This window comes from Carlito syrichta, unplaced genomic scaffold (genome assembly GCF_000164805.1).
Source record: "Carlito syrichta isolate Samal-C Ts95f unplaced genomic scaffold, Tarsius_syrichta-2.0.1 Scaffold310863, whole genome shotgun sequence".
Taxonomy (NCBI): Eukaryota; Metazoa; Chordata; class Mammalia; order Primates; family Tarsiidae; genus Carlito; species Carlito syrichta.
In genome coordinates this window covers 699343-706951 of record NW_007254959.1, presented here as the reverse complement: position 1 = coordinate 706951, position 7609 = coordinate 699343, and positions in this window count along the sequence as shown.

The window sequence follows — 7609 nt, the reverse complement described above, 5'->3', positions numbered from 1 at the left end:
GCCCTGGGGTACACCCCTGAGCCAGGCTGAAGACCCTTCCCAGCCAGAAAGCTAGTGACTCCCAGACTGGGCATGGCTCAGACTCAGAGTGCTGGCTATGCTGAACTGCCACGCCTTTGCCATGGGCAGAAGCAGTGGATCCAGTGGCAGCCTCTAGCCTCCAGCCTCCAGTCCGACGTCCCATCTGTAGGTCCATCAATGCTGGTCATAGACTCTTCTCTGAGTCCAAATGTCCCTTTCCCTGGCATTATACCCACTAGGTAGCCTAGGAGCCTCGTGTTCCTCCCTGCACTGCCTGCATTCCATGAGCTAGACAATAGCCATTTAACAAAGTTCTTTCCTGCTTCCATTACCCAAAACCGGTTCTGCCATCTACAACAAAGAACCTCAAGTGATGGTTTCTTCCATTTGTACTGACATCTTTCTGTCTGACATGAAGAAACACTCATGAAAGACAGACCAGATTTAGTGTGTCTCAACGAAGGGTGTTAGAGGTGGGCCCAGTGGGCCATCAGGGAGATGCAGGTCCTGGGAATGTGTGTGGCACCTGCAAGGATAAAGCTGGCAGTGGGTGGGTTTCATACCTCTCTGTACCCCCACAGGATCTAAATAGGATTTTGCCCTTAGCAGGTGTGTTAGTTTTCAGGGCTGCTTTGTAACCAAGAACCACCAACTGAATGACTTAAAACAAAAGACAGTTATTCTCTCATAGTTCTGGAGACATCAAGGTGCTGACATGGACACGCTTCCTCCAAAGAGTCTGGGGAGGGAATGATCTTGGGGAGGAGCCTTCCTCACCTCCTTCAGCTTCTGGTGCTCCAGGCAACGCTCTTTGACTTATCTCTAGTTCTGTGGCCACATGTCCATCTTCCTCCTCAGTGTGAGTTGGGCTACAGCATCCTTGGCAGATCTGGTGGTACACTTGTCAGGAAGCACACAATGCTGGTTTTCTCCTTCTTAACAGAATCCTAATTTTGTCTGGCATCCAGCCTCCTATAAGATTCTGGGAACTATAAACTACACACCATTATTTCATTACTACCAGAAAGAAAAGCATCCTGGCCACTAAACTATGACACGCCTTCAATAGTAAGACAGAACTCAATTTCAGAGATGTTTTAATGTGAACAAATGCACGCCTCAGAAGTGATCAAGTACCACACACAAAAACAAGTGTTTTAATTAGACACCCTCGTAGTTAGCTAATTGTTTTCTGCTATGGGGTCTCGCAGGCATTGCGATGTTAAGTGTTGTTCTGGCTGCATTGGATGTTTCCCATTAGTCACAGAACTGAGTCACGCTGATTGTAGGGACTCTGGTGGGGCTTGGCATTTGCAGGAAAAGCACTGGGGGCACCTGACCCTGAAGGTATGACCCAGTACCCAGTAGAGCTCCTGGAACATAGCAACTGCTCAAAATGTGTCTGCTTAGGAATAAGCAAGTAGATAAACTGTATCTAAATCCTTCCTTTCAAAAAGAAGGCACCAGGGCCAGAGAGGAAAAGGAACTTTCCAGGGTCATGCAGTGAAAAACAGTAGAGCAAGAACCAGCCTGGTGTCTTGATTCCTGGTCCAGTGATGTCTCCACCACCCAGTGAAGTGTGGTGAAGACTGGAGTTTTCTACTTTTGGGGCCTTATCCTGAAAATATACCCTAACTCGTGTCTTTCTATGAAATAAATCATACCTTAAAAACCAGAAGAAAGCCGGGCTGGTGGCTCAGCCTGTAATCCCGCGCCTTTGGGAGGCTGAGGTGAATGGATTGCCTGAGCCCACGGGTTCGAGACCCGCCTGGGCAGCGAGGCCTCATCTCTACAATAAATCAAAAAATCAGCTGGGCGTGGTAGCGCATGCCTGTAATTCCGGCTACTTGGAAGGCTGAGGTGGAAAGATCGCTGGAGCTCAGCAGGCGAGGCTGTGGTGGCCGGGAGTGGCCACTGCACTCCAGTCTGGGCAACTGAGTGAGACTCCAACTCAAAAAAAAAAAAAAAAAAACAGAAGAATTTCCACTTGCATTTGCACTCAGGAGAGAAAACTGGAATTTATTCCATTATACTATCTGCCAGAACAGGAGGCTGATGTAAAATTTTGTCTAATTCTGACTTGTTAAGGTGGTGGACTTAGTGAATAGGGAGGGAATTTTGTCTTTCCTTCTTATCCCTTTACAAGCAGGCCCCTTGTTTTTACAATGTGTATCAGTTTTACAATCTGTACAGTGGGGATAATAATAAGACCCACTTTGTCAGGTTGCTGTGAGGAGCTGGGTTAATTTAGGATAGCACCTGGCATAGTGCGAGACCCACATACATGCTCACAATTATTGTTAGTAAGGAAGAATAAACCAAACTGTGCACATGAGAAAGCTTTGATGAGAGAAAACTCTAAGCTAATGAAGATACACAGTTAAATTGGAAAGTGTAGGTCTTAAACTTGCCTCTAGAGCGTCCACCAGGCAGGGCTCTCAGAAACTGACTCTGGGTGATTTAGGCCAAAATGAGTCGAATGGAAGGCCAGGGTGTAACTCACAGAACTGCTGTAGCATCTTGCTCAGATGTGAATCAGAAACAAGAGAGGCCAAGCAGCAGACAGGACTCAGAGCTCAGGCCACAGGCCACTGAATAGTGATGCTGCAGGACTCAGAGCCCATGACCAGCATGGGTCCAGGCCTGGACACTGCCACCTGCTGCTCCCGGAGCGTGGGAGAGGCTACCCTCAGAGCCAAGTCTGGTCCTTTCCCTTGTATCACTAGCTTTCACTTCAGAGCCCAGCCCCATGTGCTGTTGACTGAGCCTACGTACCATGTCCACACCCAGCAGTTAGGGCAGCTGAGTGCTCTGTGATTCCCCAAGACTCACCTCACCGGGTTGATGGGGGGCTAGCTATCAAGTGTCTGCTGCATCAAATTGTCTCAAGTATATAGTTTTTGTTTTTGAGTCGGGATCTCACTCTGTTGCCCAGGCTGAAATACAGGGGCACTATCACAGTTCACCACAGCCTCAGACCCCTGGACTCAAGCAATCCTCCCCTAGACTCAAGAAAACCTCAGTCTTCGAGTAGCTAGGACTACAAGTGCATGCCTGGCTAATTTTTAAATTTCATATAGAGATGAGGTCTCACTATGTTGCCCATGTCTCAAACTCCTTGGCTCAAGCAATCCTCCTGCCTCAGCCTCCCAAAGTGCTGGGATTACAGGCGTGAACCATCAAGTCCGGTCTTTGTTTATTTTTTTAAGGCAGAAGAGAACACACTGAAGACAATTTTTTGTCTAGACTATGCCATTACATGGAGTATAATGTGGAATGTGATCCCCCCCATTCTTTTTCTTGTAAGTCCATTACAGCACATTTGTAATGTGTTGCTTTTATGACAATGAACAAGACAATGATATTTGCCTTTAAGTGGTGAAAGGACATTTTCCATCTCCCTGGAATTATCAGGCTTTAAATTTTAAGTAATTCCACCTAGTCTAGAGACATGCTTTTTTGCCAGTTTTTCTTCAACTGTTACTTGTGAGGGTTTAGTTTGGAGATGATGACTTAACAGGTTTCTCTTTGGAGTGAAGCTTTCCCATTGTAGGCACAAGGAAGACCCAAGGCAAAGCTGCATTTAACGTCTCATGCTTGATACTCATTCTCAGTAACAGAATGTGCACTGACAGCACAGTTTCTGTCTTTTTATCCAAACGTTTTCACATGAAAATGGCACGAACGAAGGGCAGGTAGAAGGAAAACAAAAACAGGTTTATTTAGTAGTGGCAGCAAATGCAAACAGTCCCATGATCCGCAGCTAGAATATTCTCACTTATTTATAGAAAATGAGTATAATACTGAATCCTTCAGGTGGAGTCCCAAATACACAGCTACTACTGTCCACTGATTGTTCAGTTAAGAAAAATTCTGGAGGAAAACCAGAAGCTTCTCTTGTCATAGCCAAACATGTATTCTGACAAATTCAGAAGAAACATCTTGAATTGTAGCAACCTAATGTATTTTCTAGCCACAAATGGATTTCCACCTGCACATTTTGGTATGAATGTAAATACTGCCAGAAGGATACAGCATAAGAAGGAGTATAATAGGCTGGGCATGGTGGCTCACACCTGTAATCCCAGCACTTTGGGTGATGAGACAGGAGGATCACTTGAGCCCAAACATTCAAGATCAGCCTGGGCAACACAGCAAGACCTCATCTCTACCCTCCCCCACCCTCCAAATTCTAAAAATAAGCCAGGCATGGTGGCATGCACCTGTAGTCCCAGCTACTCAGGAGACTGAGGTGGAAAAATCACCTGAGCCTAGCAGGAGGTCAAGGCTGCAGCAGACATGATTGCGCCATTGCATTCCAGCCTAGGTGACAAAGTCAGCCCCAACCAAAAAAAAAAAAGTATAATAAATAACAATTTCTCACCACTGTCTTCTGCTGACATGTCTGTCTTTTTGTCTAACTGATTTTCAAACCCCATACACTAATAGAGGAAAATGTTTGTATAATTTTTATAGGAACATAATTAACCTTTAATTGTTATTGAAGAGAGCAGTAAGAGAAATTATTTTTAAAAGTAATTTTATGATATTCATTTTTTTGGTAAAACATATAATTGCCTTAATCTTTAACTGACTATGGATGTACTGATGTTCTCAGAAATTAAAAGGACAAAATAAAATAAATGGCACACTGAGTCAAAACCATAATTCCGCATTTGATGGGTGTCCCAAGAGATATTTTGAGGAATAATATGGAGACATTACTAGGATCAAGGGTCTATCCTAGATATTCTGATTTCTGTAATATGTGGATTTATTTAAGTCTTTCTTAAACAAACTTGCTTCATTTACTTTATGAAAAAACTCAAAAAATGTAAACACCTCAGTGTAAAGAGACACTTTTTCCTTTGTCCTAGAATCTCTTTTAAGCTTGAAAATATACTTTGTTTTCTTTTTTAATAGAGACAAGGTCTCACTATGTTGCCCAGGCTGGCCTCGAACTCCTGGGCTCAAACGATCCTCCCACCTCCGCCTCCCAAAGTGCTAGGATTACAGGCATGAGCCACTGTGCCCAGTCTCACTTTTCCAAAGGTATTAATGATTTATCCCACTTTCAAAGGAAATAATAAAGCTATGCTTTATTTAAATGGAAAAATCTTGAAATATTTCCATCCTACATAGCCTTGCCCCCCAGGTGTATGAGTAGGGTCTGCTCCCAAATCCCTACTGATTCTTTCAAGGCCCACTTGGTTCTCAAGCAGAAGAGACTAACTGGGAATCTTTATCTCTTGTTTTCTCTTCCTTTTTTTCCTATTCATTGTGCAAATGTTGATTTGTCAGTATGATCTTTCTTGATGAATGTATTTCTATGAAGCAATTTGAAAAAGACTTTCATATAAATATGCTTAGAATTCTCAAAAATATAAATGAAAAAAAAATCTATAAGAAGAACAGAGTTCTTTTTGGTAGGGTGGGGTTGGGGCAGAAACAAAATCCAACAGGCAGTTACAAAAAAAAGCCAGTACCAGAAAGTAAGAAAATGCTCAAAAACCAAAAGAATGGAAGCATAAAAAGGGATACAAAAACCAACAGAAGAACTTCCGGCAGCCAAAGCTGGGGTGATTCAGCAGCGAAACAGATAATGTTATACTGAAGTATATAACAGAGGGTAAGAAAAGTATGCCTGAGTCCATGCTGATATACATACAGGACTGAATAAATAAACAAATGGGGGAAGAGACCGATCTTCCTTCCAAAAGAATTCCAGATGGTATTTGAAGATTCTCCCTCTTCAGGAGGTTGAGCTCACCTCTCTCACCCCATTTTGGGTGTGGGCCGGACTGAGAGCCATTTGCACAGAATAAAGTCTAGGAAGATAAAAGAGCCATTGTAAAGTGACCATAAAATTACAGTGGAGACTCTGGCAGATGCTGCCTCCCCAAATAGTGAAGGTCAACATCTGCAGGAACACATCCTGTTTGTCAGGAATCCTGGATAGCAGAGCATGGGAGGGAACCTCACCTCTCTGTTTTCCAAAAGCCCACAACCCCGTTCTAATAGTGAAAGAAATATCAGACACACCCCACTGAGGGATACTCTAAAACATACCTGACCAGCCCTTCTGAAAACTGCCAAAGTCCTGGAAAACAAGGAAAGTCTGAGCCACAGTCACAGACCAGAGGTGACTAGGGTGACACGATGACTCAGTGTGATGCAGCGTCCTGGATGGAATCCTGAAAGAAAAACCTGTGAAACCCAAATACAGCCTGGAGTGTAGATGACAATATACATCAATATTGGCTTTGCAGTTTTGACAAAAGTACCATGGTAAAGCAAGAAGATAACATCAGGGAAACTGAAAACATATCACTGCAACTTTTCTGTAACTCTAAAGTTATCTCAAAATAAAAAGTTTTTTAAAAGGCTACCAGAGAAAGATAAATAGATTACTACATAGGAGCAACAATTAGACAGAATTGCCATCAGTGGGAACAAAAAGATGATCAAGTAATGCATCCGATATTTGAGGAGAAATAGCTGTAAACCCATAATATTGTCCCCAGTTGAATTCTCATGTACATGCTGGGAAAAATAAAGACATTTCAGAGCCATGGAAATCTATCACTCATTGTTCTTTTCTGAAATAATGACTAAAGGGTGTATTTGAGCACAATAAGAAGCAACCCAAAGGGAAGAGGTGAGATACAGAATGTTGGCCAAGGGAATTAAGGTTTGGCTGTGAAAAAGAACAAGAATCAATTGACGGTGGCTGTTAAAAATAATAGACCTAAGTCTGGTCAACACAGAGAAGGGTGGGCAGGTTGTTCCTAGCCACAAGGGAGTAATCAGAGCTCCTTGGTGTAACTGGGAGGAGGTCGGTGGGAGGCACTCTGGTCTCCCCTGCTCCCTCTGACTAGAGCAGCTCTCTCATATATCAGTTTCACATGTGGCAGGTGCTGTTTCTAGACCACAAAGTTGTTTTGATACCTGATAAGCTGCTATTTCAAAGCACCTGTCAGTTTCCGGCTCAGCTGGTAGTTAAAGCAGAATTCCCACTGAAAGAAGACTGCGCTTTTGGAGGAAGAGAATAGGGAAGGGAGAGGGCAGGACCTTTCACAAGCTTCTCAGTTATTCAGCATTAAAGCTCAGGTTACTCTGCAAGGGAGACACTGAGGCACTGAGAGGCTGATCTGTTTTGCAGGAGGATGTGGAGTGCTGTCCTTACCCTGACAGTGCGTGGGCCTTAATCTGCACAACTAACTGGGTAATGTATAAAAGCCAGAGAGATATATTTCTTACAATTCTGGAGGTTGGGAAGTTCACGACTGAGGGGCCTACATCTGGTGAGGGCCCTCTTGCTGTGTCACCTGATGGCAGAAGGCAGAAGGACAAGAGAGCACAAGAAGAGAGAAAGAAAAAGGGGGAGGAGAGGACGGAGGGAGGGAAGAAAGGAAGGAGGGGAGGGGAGGGGAGGTTGTTTTCTCATCTCTCTACCCGCTCGACTGGTTCTCCAAAATACTAAGTTGATATCTATCTATTATTATCTAAGGATATGTTACTTTTGGTCATGTAAACATTTTGAAAATTCACTCTTTATTCTTTTGGTATTCCATCTCTTTCATAATCC